At 44.3% G+C, this 17,438-nt stretch overlaps 1 protein-coding gene and 1 long non-coding RNA gene across 2 annotated transcripts in view; one reads left to right on the top strand and one right to left on the bottom strand.

Moving 5' to 3' along the window:
* The window catches only part of DIAPH1 (diaphanous related formin 1), a 270,343-nt gene that overhangs the window by 193,527 nt on the left and 59,378 nt on the right, over positions 1–17,438 (top strand). The window lies entirely within an intron of this gene.
* Positions 100–13,213, bottom strand: LOC130267286 (uncharacterized). Its single transcript, XR_008843127.1, has 3 exons — positions 13,100–13,213; positions 10,029–10,133; positions 100–1,627 (listed from the first exon to the last, which is right to left on the bottom strand). It is a non-coding gene; the product is annotated as an uncharacterized LOC130267286 (long non-coding RNA).

The following is a 17,438-nucleotide window of genomic DNA, read 5'->3' as shown; positions in this document are numbered from 1 at the left end:
CCGGGCATGCTGGGAGTTGTAGTTTTGCAACATCTGGAGGTCCGCAGGTTGAGGACCACTGGCCTAGGTCTTATTTTTGGGGTAGGGCTTATATTGCAGCCCACCCCGATAATACAGCTAGGGCCTATTTTCGGGGTAGGGTGTATTTTCGGGTAAACACGGTAGGTCCCCCCAGTGGAGGGAGGGGGGGCATCATATACATTAGCTTGTCAGACAGTCTTTCGTAAATTCCTCACATTTTTTTGGTGCCTATAGAGGCAAATAACTAATCTTTCAGTGCTCCAATGTTTCCCCAACCCAGAACCCTAGCTTCTTAGCCAACTTGCAGAAAAGCCCTGACTGATTATTTATACTGGTAAGAAATGCTATTAATCTACTCTTTAGTGAACTATTGGTTGGGGGACTGTCACTCAGCCTCTTTACGCCTGGTCTTAGCCCCCCAATCTCATATTCACCCTTGCTTATGATTGTCACTTGCTGAATCCGTGTTCTTAGTACTGCTGGTTAGCCACTATGTGATATGCATTAATGTTGGAAAGCTAAGCCAGCAAGTGTGGGGGCCCCTACTGCTAGGCGTTTTTACAAACAACATTTGAAATTCTAAATCTAAGCCCCCCACCACTTCTTCTGTGTTTTTTCCCTTTCTCCACTCTCCCCCTCATATTGGTTTCTTGTAAGTCTGAACAGACAGCAGTATTGTGACAGCGTTTCTAACATCAGAAATGTCACATTTAAAAGTCATGACCATGGCGGGCACACTTAGAATTCAGCAAGGCAATATTTAATGGTAACACAAAGCCCAGCAGGCAGTGGGATACGCTTCAGAACCCTGCTTGTCAATGAAAGCAAAAAGCCTGTCTATTAGAATTGTACAGGAAAGAAAAAAGAAATCTGACATTTCAGGAGTAAAATGCCTTTTCTGATGGCCATCTGTTTGTGCCTGGCACAATATTCTCTCTTTCTCTCTTATAGCTCGGCCTTTCTTTTCACTGCCCAGTACACCTGGCTCTGTTCTTTTTACAGGAGCCCCTCCTCTTGCGAGTGCTGACTAGAATATCATTAAAAAGATGGAACTTTTTATGGAATTTTAGCTTGGCACGCTCATAACAAATGGAAGGGAGAGCTGTGAAGGACAAGGAAAATGTTCCTTATGTGTGCAGTCCTCTTAGATTGTTTATTGGGGTCACCTCAACCCCTGAATTATATCCGCTCCTTCTTTTTCTATGCTGTAGCTCATCTTTTATTCCGCTCATGAAAGCCCTGCAAAGCTGCGGCAGCTCCCAGTCCAAGGGCAGAGTTAGTGCCTTCTCAGCGAAGGAGCTTTGTCTTTTCAGATAAGGCCTCTAATGTGTGTTTCTGAGTTATTATTGTTATATTTCATGGTGAGCTGACTGAGCCTTTGCAAGGACTGTCTGCAAAAAGCCATCCGTTTGTCTATTGCTTTGTCCTTCCTTTTGCAGGGGTCACCGTCTAATTGATGCTCCTATGAGCTCAGCTGCTAGGAACGAAGTTTGGAAATGTTTTATACGGTGGCGGCGGGCATCCTGGTGTTCCAAGCGGCGTTCACGTAGTCTGCTTTCTAAAAGTTCATTATTCAATTTTCAGTGGAACTAAGTCTTGTGGGCATCTGAGGAGAAACAGAAAAATTAAATTAAATAGGATCTACAGACCATTGGCTGCGGGTTGAGTAAGTGGGTGGCATGAGGGAAAGGGGGGGGGGGGTGGTGCACCTGTACCTCCTTCACATTGAGCGGATAATGATCCTGAATATCATTAGCTTTTCTTTACTGGAGACTTTTAAAAGCAATTAAAATCTGCACAGTATTACATGCTTGAATTATTGATTCGAAATGTTTGTTTTTTCCCTTCTCTGTTTTCTAAATCAAGCTAATAATTGCCATATGGGCCTTGGCAGCCGAGAGGGAACGCTGAGCATGGTGCCAGATGGTGATTTACAATCGGGCCGTCAGATGTGTACACCTAAAATGTTGGAGGAGGCAAATATACGAGCAGTAGTATAGAATAGTATAGAAGTAGCACTAGCCCTTTTAACTGGCTTCCTGTAAGAAGTCTTATATTGGATAACCTAAGGATCATCTGCTTTGATCTTCCTTCAATGTTTCCCTCTTTTCCACGGTTTTTACTATTTGTCAAATATAAAAAAAAATGGTTAGTTACTCCACTTGTTGTTAGTGGTGCAGATATGGAGGAAGTCCCGTAACAGATATGCTGAAGAAAGTTTGGGCACAGATATGAAAAACACCCTTAAAGCATTCTGACTGTGGAGGCCCATGGCCACTGAATGACTAACTCATACAAGGAATATGCATTTAGAGGAAAAGAAAAGTGAGTGCGTGCTGGGATTTTATTCTGCCCTTACTGTACTTTCATGTCCCGATAAGTATCCTATTTTTAACAGGTTTTGTATGCATTTATTGTCTATTTTCACATATGTAGATATTACACTCTTATTATGGGACCTCTTGTTGTTCAAATTCCATCTTAACCCCTTAACGACAATGGACGTAAACGTATGTCATGGTGACGTGGTACTTAACGCACCATGACGTACATTTATGCGCCGCCATGATCTCGAGCACCGGAGTGGTGCTCGTGTCATGCCCGGCAGGTCCCGGCTGCTAACGCCAGTATGCCAGTATGCTATCAGCAGCCAGGGACCAGCCGGTAATGGCGGACATCCGCGATCGCGTGGATGTCCGCCATTAACCCCTCAGATGCCGTGATCAATACAGATCATGGCATCTGCGGCAGTGCGGTACTTTGAATGGATGTTTGGATCGCCCGCAGCGCTGCCGTAGTGATCCGATCATCCAGCATGGCGGCCAGAGGTCCCCTCACCTTGCTCCGGCCATCTCCCGGGGTCTTCTGCTCTGGTCCGAGCTCGAGCAGACCAGAGCAGAATGGTGGTCAGCATAAGGACACCCCTTTTGTCCTTATATCTGACCAACAGCAATGCAGAAATCCTTCCCCTTATACACCGTAAATCTGTACATGTACCCTGAGGTGCTCTCATAGAGCTTGTATACTTTCACGCCATACGTTGCCCTGGGAATGTACTGGCGGAAACGGAGTCTACCTTTGAAACTAATTAGGGACTCTTCAATGGCCACCTGCTTTTGGAGGACATAGGCCTCTGCAAATTTATAACTGAAATGATCTATGACCGGTCTAATTTTGAATAGGTGGTCATATGTGGGATCATTTCGAGACGGGCACGTTTATCAACATAATACAAACATTTGAGGACAGCCTCAAAGTGTGCCCGTGCTATGGCCATACTTTAGATTGGAGTGTTATACAGAACATCTAAATCACAGATTAGGACCTAAAAACCAATATTTATTAACTTGCCCCTAAAAAGAAACCGACAAGGTTTCATAAATGCTCATTGAGCCACAATACAAACACATAACTACACATAGCAAATACATGCGATGATAACCAGTACATCGGATAAAGCATATAACACAGTACATGCTAAAAATAAATAATCCGCCAATGATAATTGTATGAAAAGTACAATGAAAAATGTATGTAAATCAAGATTATCCACAAAGATGATAAATCCTAGTAGACCCTATCCCCCCGTGGCTCAGGTGGTGGCTCAGGGCGGGACAACTGGGTGGGTGTGGAATCGGTACCTGATATTCACCTACCAATATACTACTCTAGGACCTAAGCCTAGGACGGTCCTGCTCTGGAACCTACCCTACAGGGCTAAGCTTCCCCTACTGACTCACTTATTAGGAGCTGAAGTAAACAGACTCACTATCCGGACAAGTCCCTGGTATCTGATAATAGTTATTAGTCACAGGACGTCCCAGGTAAGTATCAGGAGTAAATGGACAGGAAGATGGAAATAGTCAGGAGGAGGATACAAAATGAGGGGAAGGCTATCGGGTAAATGATGATAAAAAAAAAAAAGCACAGTCCTACCAAAGTGTGAATGTAGCCCTCACAAAGTCAAATCCCCTAGGGGACCATAAGATATAAGCAAATTTATAATGAAATTGATAATCTTTAGTTGTACTGTTAGATAAACTATATATATGGAGATATAATATATATACCCCCAAATAAATCACTGTAAATACAATATACACACTGACCTGCCTATAAAGAGATATAATGTATACACGATAAGTCGCATATAGTTCAGTCCTACACCAGAAAACCGCTTATAGCCACAATTATGTCAGATATATGTGATAACCAGGCCCATCCGCGTCTTATGTAAACATATAATAAATACCTCCTAATAGGGTACATATAGTGCAGTCCTACACAACAAAACCGATTGTAGCAATGGTTGTGTCTGATATATATAACAGTCAGGCCCATCTGCGGCATACATACACATAGAACACAGTGACTAAGCCTGTAACCACTGTATATAAAGCATGGGATAAGGGTAGTAAAACATGGATACGCAAGTGAAACTGGATATGTCTAGATGTTCATTCCTTTCGACGCGTTTCTCCCGGCTACGGGTCATCAGGAGAACTATGTAACCATATGGCTCGGTCCACCGGAGCTGCGGTCATAGTGGTCCAGCTGGAGGTGGCGGAGATACCATACACTTCAGCGGTCCTTATAAGCATACCTGAGTGTACGCGCGCCGACCCAGGGACACACCCCCTCGTTACCCTGGGGTCAATTTCAGTGAGTCCTGTGGTGTCAATTTGGATTTCTGGGCGGCCAGCAAACCCAGGAGTCAGTGGTGCATAATCTTCCAGACGCGGTCACCTATAGGGGGGGGTGACAGGGCTACTAGTTTGGGGGGACTCTGCTGGCTGTGCCCTGTGGCGGATGCGCTGCCGCCTTCTAGGGGGCTTATCAGTAGATGATGAAGAGGAAAAAAAGGAGGAAGCTGGGATCTTCCTCTTCCCCGTCACTGACTGATTCGGTATCGGAGGCAAGCATGGTGTATTTCTCCTCTACCGAAAACATTCTACTGGCCATTTTTTTTTTTTTCAGGGGGTGGGGTAGGTACGGGGTTGTAAGTGTGTGTGTGTGTTTAAGTGTAATGTTTTACGTACTTTATTTGTGAGAAGAGTAGGTGTAGTATAGTGATTTTTGTAACTGTAAATGGCGTAAACGCTTAACAAATAAGCGCAAGGGGTACGGTACGGCCACACAGTGCAGAACAGCGACTGATGGCACGGACCGCAAACACCTTGTCCAAAAAAAAAAAAAAGAGAAATAATGTGGTGGACTGAAAAGGAAGGAAAGAGAAAATAAACCTGCACCTTAAAAAATAGAAAATAAATAAATATATATACACACAGGGGCAATCTGCAGCAGCAAAATGCACTGATGGGTCACCTAGACTACACTTCTGCAGCTACACTAACTCTCCCTACCTGTACTACAGCTCACCCTCACTCACTAATGATCCGGCCACACACAGGAGCAGCCGCCGCGCACCTACAGCCGCACGGTACAATTGCCGCACCTACACCCGCCGCAGAACTCCTTCTCCGCTCCCTGCCCAGACTCGAGTGAGCTGGCAAAGAGGGGGAAGAAGTTATTCAAAAGCTGTGCTGTCATTGGTCAGTTGGTCCCAACCGACCAATGACAGCGATCAGAGGAGTGTCCACCTCCTTCACTGCACTGCATGATGATTGGTGCTGTCTCGGACAGCACCAATCATTATTCCGGGGTCACTGGAGAGCCGAAAACTAGCGGAATCGCTGCAATTAGACGTTAAGAAGTTCCGTCCAATCGCAGCGATCGCCGTTACAGGAGGGAGTGGGAAGATAGCTGCTGTTATAAAACAGCAGTCATCTTCACCAGGTGATCCAAAACAGACAGGGCGTCAATGTACGTCCTGGTGCTGGAAGTACCTCAGCAGCAGGACGTACATTTACGTCCGTGGTCGTTAAGGGGTTAAATACAGCCCATTGACAGGATGACCCATTTTCTGTTCCTGGATGATCCCTGTAATGTGTCTATTGAGATGTGTTGCCAGCCGAGGTAAAGATGGCATTATAAGTATTGCTTCAGTAAATCATCATTTCAATGTGCTGACCTTTTCAGAGGTAACTCCACTTGAGGATTTACTGTATATAGATCATAGTTACATCTTTTATTTCTAAGTAATTACACATTAAAAGCCGCCTTCTCCAGGTCTGTATGCGCCGCTCATGTCATGGAGATCTCCCTCCGCATGTTAATAATTAATACAATGCACTGCCGCCTTTATAGGCTTTTATTCCAGCCACCCCATACATTTGTATCATAAACATCACCATGTATGTTAATGAGGGAAGCGCCTAACGCTTGGCCATAAAAATGGTTTGTAGGCACTGTAAAAGCAGAGAAGGTACAGAGACATATTTCATATCAATTTTGGCACTCATTTGCATTGCGTTCTTGCTATTTGCTTTATTTTATGTGACTGTTAGAACCAATGGCATGTTAGTTAGCATAGCCGATCATTAATGACCACAGTGGATCCGCTTTAATTTTACCCCAAATGATCTGTACAAAAATAGGAGACTTTTAATTAAAAGTTCTTACTTTTCTTCCAAGGCTATGATTCTCCAGCTAACAAGGAGTCGGCCGCTGCTCTGTTATACTGGCTCAGCTTAGTGGTAAAAATACAGTGTACACACTCATGCTTGGTCATTAAACACTCACTAATTGATGTTCTTTTATATCCCCAGGACTCAAATACAGAGTTAAGTCTTTTCTCTATGGGAATTTTCCCCCCAAAGTTTCGGTAATAAGTCTTTTCAAAAAGGTTAATTAAACTGACATTAGCGCAAGGGGAAAAAAGAAAATCTTATTTAATTTTTTTCTCTTTATTACAGTAAATTTCTCCACTTCATGTTGTGACAATGCTTTCTTAACTTTATAAAAGCTTTAATCAAGCTATAAACACTGTTACATCTCTTCTTGTTACTGGAGATTGCCAGAAATAGAGTTTATGAAGTGTGGGCCCCAGCAATTAAAAATGCATCTGGTAGGAAAAAGGATGAAAAGTATTAATATATTCAAAAAAAGGCTAAGTGGTCCCACTAGAGACCCCAACCCTTTACTAACCAGTCTTTATGGATCAATTTCTTTCAATATAAAAGAAAAAACCAAGAACAGTTTCACGCGCTCACCCTTGTATTGGCCTTTCACCATGGCCAATTCACATGCTTCTGAGCGCCATTGGTCAGCGGCAAGTGGAAATTTGCCTCAGCACTACAATGGGGGGTTAAATAGAGCTTAGATAGCCGCCTATCTGTAGCATTTTAGATCCGTGGGGGTCAGACTTCTGACAGCATTGTGGATCAATTGATTGAAGAGGCCATAGTGATCAGGCAAGCAATGCAGCCTCTTTGTTTGTCAGGCACAGCTCTGTACATTTTGTAGAGAATGTGCCTAGTATTTCAGCTCACTGTAATTCCTCTTATGCTCATGTTAAAGGGGTACTCCGCTGCCCCAGTGTTCGGAACATTTTGTTTCGAACACTTTGAGTGGGCGTCGGGGGTTGTCACGGCCATGTCCTTGTGACGTCACACCACACCCCCTCAATGCAAGTCTATGGGAGGGGGCGTGGTAGTTGTCATGCACCCTTCCATAAACTTGCATTGAGGAGGCATGATGTGATGTCGTGAGGGGCGTGGCCATGTCGTCACGAGCCCCGCCACCTGCACCCAGCAATCTAAATGAATGCCGGGTGCTGCACAGAGATCGTAAGGATCCCCAGCGGCAGGACCGCAGAGATCAGACACTTTATCCCCTATTCTTTGGATAGGTGATAAGATGTCTAGGGGGGTGTGCCCCTTTAAAGGGGCATCCAAAATCATAGATGCTTCTTCCAGAAAAAACGCTGATCTTGTCCTCAGTTTTTGGTGTGATATAGCAGCATAGTGCTATGGAAGTGAATGGAGTTGAGTTCGGGGGAGAGGGAGGGAGGGGGGGAGAGAGGGAGGGGGGCGGGAGAGGGAGGGGGGAGGGAGAGGGAGGGGGGAGGGAGGGAGAGAGAGAGAGAAACCATAAAATTCATTTACATTTCGAAAGTCTAAATTGTCGCAAATTATTAAATATTGTATACCAGATGGGATCTAATATGTGGTTATATTCTGGAGCAATGTTGTTTATTTATTAATTTATGTAAATCTTAAGTTTGAAAAGTAGAAATTTAAAGGGTAGCTCCCACCATCCTATTGTTTTTTTTTTTTTTTGCTAGCCCGTTCCCTCCTCCCCCCGCCCCGCATACCCCGTTCCCTCATTACACTTGCAGTTACTGCAGAGTCCGGCAGCGGGCGTGCAGGGACAGCAGCGGCAACGAGGTGGCGATGTGCGGGAGGAGTGGCCGGGGAGCCAATGCGCTCGCTCCCGCCTGTCTGATTTTCAGTTAGGCTGCACTCGCTCCCTGCCTGTCAAAGGACTGATTGCCACTCCAAAATCAGTCCTTTTTCAGTAGCCAGTTTTTAAATGTAAATTAAACCTTTTTAATGAAAAAAATAATAATAAAAGTATATTAGAGATGTTGTAGTACATAAGTACTACAACATATCAAAAAATAAAGTTGGTGACAGTGCCCATTTAAAGGAAAACTGTCAGATATTTTCTACTACTAGTGGATAGTGTGGGAGACGCGGATTAAAACGAGACCTACCTTACCCGGATCCGCCTGGCCGTTCGCCCGCAATTGTAGCTTTATTCTATGTGTATAACTTGCTGTAACTGACGTCAGTGCCAGTTAACCTGCAGAAGCCTGTGCCAGTTACAGCAAGATATACACACAGTTTAAATGTACAATTGCTGGCGAACGGCCAGGCGGATCCGGGTAAGGTAGGGCTCATTGGAATCAGCGTCTCCCGCACTATCCACCAGTACCTGTGGATAGTGTGGGAGAAAATATCTGACCGTTTTCCTTTAAAGGTGGTCTCCTGCCATAAAGTGATGGCATACAGGTAGGACATGAGGTCACTTATCAGTCTTGAGAAATTTGGGAGACTGTCATACACCTTATGAACCTGACAAATTTGCCAATCATCTAATGCAGCAGTCTTCAAACTGTGGCCCTCCAGATGTTGCAAAACTACAACTCATGGGCATGCTGGAAGTTGTAGTTTTTCAATATCTGGAGGTATGGCGACCACTGATCTGATGTGATTGGTGGCTGATGTTGAGAAGATTTTGTTTTCTGGAAGATTAGAGTTTTGACAGCGACATTTAAAGTACATGCACACTTGTCTGAGCCAGAGGATGATCATTAAGATCAGGGTTTGGCCAACAGCTACAACAACTGTATGTTCGTCTTTAAAATGAAGTGTAGAGATGAGCGAATTTACAGTAAATTCGATTCGTCACGAACTTCTCGTCTCGGCAGTTGATGACGTTTCCTGCATAACTTAGTTCATCTTTCAGGTGTTCCGGTGGGCTGGAAAAGGTGGATACAGTCCTAGGAAAGAGTCTCCTAGGACTGTATCCACCTTTTCCAGCCCACGGGAGCACCGGAAAGCTGAAATAATTTATGCAGGAAAAGTCATCAACTGCCGAGCCGAGAAGTTCGTGACAAATCGAATTTACTGTAAGTTCGCTCATCTCTAATGAAGTGATTATGGCCCCTTTTCCGATTTTATTATTGAATTTTCTTGCTGCTGATCAGTGCATTTTGCCATCCAATGTGTCACTCATTACAACGCAGCTTTTTTCGCTTGAATGGAAATGTGTTGCCGCTCACTGAAAAGTGGAAAGGACTACTGCAGTGCAGAAGACATGCCAAACCGACCCTTCTCTCTGAGGTTTGGAAGCTCACGGTTATGTTTTGGCATATAGAAATAATGCCGGTCAGACGAAAGAGGGTCACGGCGGGTACAGTTTGCGCATCGCAAAACTTTCAGTACTGGTTAAACACCTCAGCTATTTACTTCCAAGTGTTATTTCAATAGAGGCCCTTTAATAAATCCGCCCTGTCACATTTGTCATTCCTCTGTAAAGTCATCACCGCAGCCGTGGCTGAAGTTTCTCAGAAGAACTACTTATTTAATAAAATAGTTTACCTTCCCGGGGATTCAGCCTCCCTCCGCTCCGGATATAAATTCTTATCTGTAAGCTGTATAAATCCTTTTGTGTCATCCTGTCCTTTTCGTTGCTCTGTCTCTCTCCTGTGAACAGATTACAGGGAGCATTGCTGCCTTTCTTTCACCTTGTAGATCTGTATCTCAAATTACATTTTTTTCTTTTTCTTTTTTTTCTCCTTTCCCTCAGCTCTCACTTTTATCACTCATTTCCCGAGCAGCCCTGCACATAACTTATACATGCTGCGTTTTGTTGTGAGTCAGCGCAGATCTGTTTCAGAAATATACTGCTGATTTCTGATAAGAAACTGACCGCTCGGAGCTTTATTTTATTTCTTTTACAGCAGGTTTTTTTTTTAAAGACAGGAGATGTAGGTTCGTCATACGGCTCCACAATTCATAACTTTTAGCAAATTGACTTTGAGTTCTTATTCCTCTCTGCAGTTGTACGGAAACCAGTGCTTGAGTAGCAGACTGGATGATGGGATGTTTTTGTGTAGAATTGTATTGTGTTCCTTTTTGTATTGCTTTTTGAATTAGGATAGCTTCACATAGTGCTGCTATTACTATGGTTAACAGCCACATTAAAGCCTACATTTATTAAAAGCATATTTTGCATCATAGAGGTATTAGCTGGTGGCCGTCCCCATGGTTGCTAAAAGAAAGGGACAGGAACACTTAGTTGAGCACTTTGCCTCCTACATTTTTAATAAACTTTGCTAGGATCTTCAGAGTCAAGCTTGCTATACACAGATCCATAGAACAGTGTTTCCCAAGCAGGGTGCCTCCAGCTGTTGAAAAACTACAACTCCTAGCATGCCTCGAACAGCCAAAGGCTGTCCTGGCATGCTAGGAGTTGTAGTTTTGCAACAGCTGAAGGCACCCTGCTTGGAAAAGCTGCCATAGAAAATATGGGTCCACACAAAGCAACTTGTGGCACATATACTCACTAGAGATGAGCGAACTTACAGTAAATTCGATTCGTCACAAACTTCTCGGCTTGGCAGTTAACGACTTATCCTGCATAAATTAGTTCAGCTTTCAGGTGCTCCGGTGGGCTGGAAAAGGTGGATACAGTCCTAGAAAAGAGTCTCCTAGGACTGTATCCACCTTTTCCAGCCCACGGGAGCACCTGAAAGCTGAACTAATTTATGCAGGATAAGTCGTCAACTGCCGAGCCGAGAAGTTTGTGACGAATCGAATTTACTGTAAATTCGCTCATCTCTAATACTCACCTGTGATTTTGGCCTTTCCAATTAGCAATGGGTGGGGGTTATGGCACGTGTCACCATGACCTAATTTAGTTTTATTTTTTCCCCAATTATATTCTATAATGTCAGGGAATATCTTCAACACTAGGGCCTAATATGTAGGAGACATCATCTCCCTAAGGTCTCCAATTTGTCAGAAGATATAATATCATAACTCAATTATGAATTATTTATGGTCAACAACATTAAAATTTTATGACCATTATGAATTGCCAAAAATATACAAACAATGCAATTCACCACATCTGGACCAGACTATTATTTCATATTAGAGTTCTAGGAAGTAGTGATGAAAGTAACTTTTGCAATATAATCTCTTGAATGAAAGCCAATTCTGCTCATCTACATGATATAATTCTATCCGCATTAAAAGGAGGTAACTTAATCAAATAAGAAACCTGTGTATCTTACCGAGAGTATGCATAGTTGCACTTCTGAATAAAGGAAAGATGGCGGCCTGGGGTCCATGGAAATGCATATGGTCATAACCAGTCATCAGAGAAGAGAGGGACTATGGGACTATGGGAAAATATTTTCCCCCTGACTCTTCAGGGCGATGCCCCATCAGGTCGCCCATTACTACCTCCGTGACACCATACCCACTGGTGGAATGACCCAGTGGCCAGGCAGCCCCACTGCTGCCCAACCAAGCCCCTGGCTTTGGGCCACACAACCCACAGACAAAGCATCACAGAAACAATGGCCGCCACAGAGCACCACACCAGTGTTAAAAGGGTACTCCACTGGCCAGCAGGGAACTATATGTTCTGAATGCTATTTTCGTGCTGAGGTGGTCAGCTGCGCCCCCTTTTGATGTCATGGCCACGCCCCTCAATGCAAGTCTATAGGAGGGGGCATGACTGCTTCGGTCTTGTAGCCATTTACTGAACTTGTCTAACAAAGTCCAAATGAATTGCAGTTTGGAACATACTAAAATTTCACAACCTTTATAATGTTGAGATGTTAAAAGGGTTCTCTGGTACGTGAAAATTGACCTGTTTAAATCATCATGTAAAGTTCTGGCAGAGTTTAATATACTTTTATTCCCAATTCTAAACGCATGTCTAGTTTTGTTCTACATTTCTCCCCCATACCGGAAGTATTGTAGTGTTCTGCCTTGCTTGTTACATTCGACCTTCTATTTGCCCCATGCTGGACAATTTTTGTGACAATACATTGCAATTCTACGTCCTCTTGCGAGGTCCCCAGATTAAGCACATCATATTGAAAGATTATGTATTAGGTACGGATCCCAGCTAAGCACGTCTAACTCCTCTTCATCATTCACTAGGAATTAAGCTGGATGGGACATTTTTTACGGCACTGGATAATCATGGAAATGTAGGTTTTGCTGGCGTGTAATGACACAACACAGGGGATCAGGCTGTTTTAAAATATGGTGTATGCGGCTTTTCAGGGGTTTTTGGATCAGTGGAATTTTTTAATTTTTAATTTTTTTTAATTTTTTTTAAATTTTTTTCATTCTAGCAGAAACACCCTTTAACCACTTAAGGACCAAGGGCGTGCAGGTACGCCCTGACGTCCTGGTACTTAAGGACCAAGGGCGTACCTGAAATCATTCAGCAGACACCCCGAGCAAACCCCCACCCCCCATGTCAGCGATTCCGGGTCAATCGGGTCTCCGGTGACCCCGAAAAAAAAGGGTGAATGGGGCTGTCTGAGACACGGGTGCCGCCTCACGATCACGTGATAGATCGGTCGGAACAACCGACCAATCACTACTCTGCTGGGCGGTGACCGGGAAAGTCGGGCGTCTCCTACCTTTTCCCTGGCCTGGCGGGGGTCCCCTCAGGAGCGGCGGACAGGAACAGCAGTAGCGGTGGCAGCAGCGGCGGTCCCGGATGGTGCAGGATAAAGCAGGAGCTGAGGCCTGTTCACCTCTTGCTGTTGCTTAGCAACAACTCTCAGCATGCACAGCCAAAGGGCATGCTGGGATTTGTAGTTTTGCAACAGCTGGAGTCCCAGCTACAACTCCCAGCATGCCCTTTGGTAGTCTGTGCATGCTGGGGGTTGTAGTTGTGAAACAGCAACAACGTCGTGTATGGCACTGTCCAAAACGGAGCCTGAAAAACAACTCCCTTTATTGCCGAACAGCCACTGACTGTCAAGGCATGCTGGGAGTTTTGCAACAGCTGGAGACACCCTGTTTGGGAAACACTGCCATAGGGTATTTTGGTGGTGGATGCAAATCCCCAATTTAGGCCTCAAATGCGCATGGTGCTCTCTCTCACTTTGGAGCCCTGTGGTATTTCATGGCAGCAGTTCAATGCCACATATGGGGTATTTTTGAACTCGGGAAAAATTGCGCTACAAACTTTATGGGGCTTTTTCTGCTTTTTCCCCTAATGAAAAGGTAAAGTTTGGGTCTACACCAGCATGATAGTGTAAAAAAAAAAAAAAAAAAAAAAATCACAAGCGATAAAAGGAAAAAAAAGACCCCCAAATACCCCATATATGGACATTAAAGATGTATTCCAGTAATTTTTTTTATTTGACTATGCTTCAGGGGCTGTAAAGTTAGTGTAGTTTATAATATAGTGTCTGTACCTGTGTTGAGGGGTTAAAGCCGGGCATGACAGTGATTGGGGATGTCTGGCATTAGAGATGGGTCCTGGTGGCAGATAGCCGCCAGGACCACCCAGCTATGACCCGCGCTCAGCTCCTAAGCGTGTCATAGAAGGGGAGTGGGACGCTGTCATCCACAAGAGGTTAAAGATTGAATTGCGGAAGGCAGAAGTGATTCTCATGACTACTGGTAGGTGGTGTAGCTTTGCGCCTAAAGTACCTTTAGTACCTTTAGTGCCTTTGCGCACAAAATAGCGACTTTTGATAAGTCGCAAACGATAAATATGTGACCACTGCATAGTCAAAAAGAAAAAGTTCTACAGGTAGGCAAAAAGAGTGAAACGGTCTATATCAAAAGGAGCATAAAAGTCTAAAAATATGCTGCTTGCGCTTGAACTACGCCTAAACATAGACCAAAAAAATGCTCTAAAAGCAATGATAAATCTCCCCATTGTATATGTGAATCAGTATATAATTTATTTGGGATGTCAATTTTCCTTATAAGCAGAGAGTTTCAAAGTAAAAAAAAAATGCTTAATTTAAGTGATGCAAGTATCGACAAAAATGTACCACTAAATATGTCACTAAGAAACAGTCTCAGAATCAGAATGAAAAGTAAAAGCATCCCAGAGTTAGTAATGCTTAAAGTGACAGTGGTCATATTTGCAAAAAATGCCCGGGTCCTTAAAGGGGTACTCCGGCGCTAAGACATCTTATCCCCTATCCAAAGGATAGGGAATAAGATGCCTGATTGCGGGGGGGTCCCTTCGCTGTGGACCTCCGTGATCTTGCACGCATCACCCCGTTAGAATCAGTCCCCGGAGCATGTTCGCTCTGGGTCTGATTACTGGAGATCACGGGGGCGGGGCCGTGACGTCACAATGCTCCGGCCCCTGTGATCTCCAGTAATCAGACCTGGAGTGAACGTGCTCCGGGGACTGATTCTAATGGGGTTCTGCATGCAAGATCACGGGGGTCCCCAGCGGCAGGACCCCCACGATCAGGCATCTTATCCCCTATCCTTTGTATAGGGAATAAGATGTCTTGGCGCCAGATTACCCCTTTAAGGTGAAAATGGGCTGGGTCCTTAAGGGGTTAAAGGGGTACAATGGTTGAAAACTTTTTTTTTTTTTTTTTTTAATCAACTGATGCCAGAAAGTTAAACAGATTTGTAAATTACTTGTATTAAAAAAATCTTAATCCTTCCAGTACTTTTTAGCGGCTGTATGCTACAGAGGAAATTCTTTTCTTTTTGGATTTCTTTTCTGTCACGACCACAGTGTTCTCTGCTGACACCTCTGTCTATATTAGGAACTGTCCAGAGTAGGAGATAATCCCCATAACAAAAAATATGCTGCTCTGGACAGTTCCTAAAATGGACAGTCGTGTCAGCAGTGAGCACTGTGGCCATGACAGAAAAGAAATCCAAAAAGAAAAGAACTTCCACTGTAGCATACAGCTGCTAATAAGTACTGGAAGGATTAAAAAAATGTCATAGAAGTAATTTACAAATCTGTTTAACTTTCTAGCACCAGTTGATTTAAGAAAAAGAGTACCCCTTTAACGAGTTCTTTAGAAGGCACCATTATGATCCCACATTGCAGCTGCCGCAGCTCCAGCTGCTGTGTGTTCTGCTTTACCAGTGAATAGACCTGGGCAACTTTTAGCAGATGGTGTGAAATCAATATCCTCCAAGCATTTGCTAAAGCACTTGATATAATTCTGTGTCTTGGAAGAAATAAGAAGGATTTATTATAAGTAGTATCACATTAAGGATGTGGTACACACAATGCTGTAGTGATATTCACAGTTCAGACTTATAGATTGCAAATACATGTTTTTTTTCTGTACTGTATGTTTAAGCGTCTCACTAGAGATGAGCGAACTCACAGTAAATTCGATTCGTCACAAACTTCTCGGCTCGGCAGTTGATGACTTATCCTGCATAAATTAGTTCAGCCTTCAGGTGCTCCGGTGGGCTGAAAAAGGTGGATACAGTCCTAGGAAAGAGTCTCCTAGGACTGTATCCACCTTTTCCAGCCCACGGGAGCACCTGAAAGCTGAACTCATTTATGCAGGAAAAGTCACCAACCGCCGAGCCGAGAAGTTCGTGGCAAATCGAATTTACTGTAAGTTCGCTCATCTCTACTTCTCACCTATATGTTTATAGCTTCTCATCTAAGATGAACATGCCCTGTGAAAATGTGATGTGCCTGCCCAAGGGCCCCAAATTAAATCTGCCACAAGGCTCCCACATACTGCGTACTGTTTAAAATAGAGGAGTTGTCTTATGTGATGGACGACTACTAGAGCCCTGGTGTAATTCCTGCACCACTATAGTGTTAGTCATTTAGTAAACATTTCTACCTATACATGCTATTGCTCAGTATTGATTCCATCAATATGGACTCCCCCTTCCAGTCTACCATGATTGCACAGTAGCACCCATTCACACACCGCCAAGTACAGGAGTGATTCTTAATGGAATGAATGTAGACTGGCCATGTGAACAAGCCCCTTAGAATCAATAATGGCCCACTTGTCTGCAGCCGGAGACCTGCTGGGTTCTATATATATCCTGGCCTCCATTCAGATGTCGGTAAAGACAATTATTAAAAATGTATCACATCCTGGAACATGAGCCCTCGACCTACGATGGCCCCGACATACGATCATTTCAACCTGCAATGGCCTCTCAGAGGCCATTGCATGTTGAAGGCAGCATCAACATACGATGCTTTTTTATGTCTGGGCCATCGCATAAACGGCTATCCGACAGCGCAGACTGCTTCAGCTGCCACCGGATAGCCGTTTACGGTGCCCCGTGAGCTCCGGTGATGGTCACTCACCTGTCCTCGGGACTCCGGCGTGTCCTCTTCGGGATCCTCTTCATCGTCGGCGCTCTCCATCGACGTCATCACGTCGCTGCGCACGCCGTCCCGTCATCCGTAGCGACATGATGGCGGCGACAGAGAGCACGGTTGCCAGGGAAGCAGAGGCCTTGCCGGAGCGTCGGGGACACGGCGACAGCGATGGACGGCGACATCCCGGGCAGTGGTGACGGTCCGGAGCGGCGGGAACAGGCGAGCACAACTTCGTCTAACAATGGTCTACAACCTGCGGACCTCCAGATGTTGCAAAACTACAACACCCAGCATGCCCGGACAGCCAACTGCTGTCCGGGCATGCTGTGTGTTGTAGTTTTGCAACATCTGGAGGTCTGCAGGTTGTAGACCACTGTCCTATACTTTACATTGCACAGATCCCACTATGTTGAGGGACCACTGTACTTGTAGCTATCACTAAACTATCGGAATTATCAATGTTCCAACATTGTCACTAGAAGACCCCTAGGTGGCAGACTTGGATCAACTTTGAAATAGTCAGCAAAATATTTATCATCCTATTGTTTAGTACCTTTACAAAAGTAATCCTTACATAATAGTATTATAGATTATCTCACAAATGCTCGCTGTGTCGAAGACCGAGAGGAGATTACTTAAAAAAATATCTGTTAAGCGCTATAGAACGCAGC

This window comes from Hyla sarda, chromosome 4, assembly GCF_029499605.1.
Source record: "Hyla sarda isolate aHylSar1 chromosome 4, aHylSar1.hap1, whole genome shotgun sequence".
NCBI classification, from domain to species: domain Eukaryota; kingdom Metazoa; phylum Chordata; class Amphibia; order Anura; family Hylidae; genus Hyla; species Hyla sarda.
This window is presented reverse-complemented; position numbering and strand designations above follow the sequence as displayed.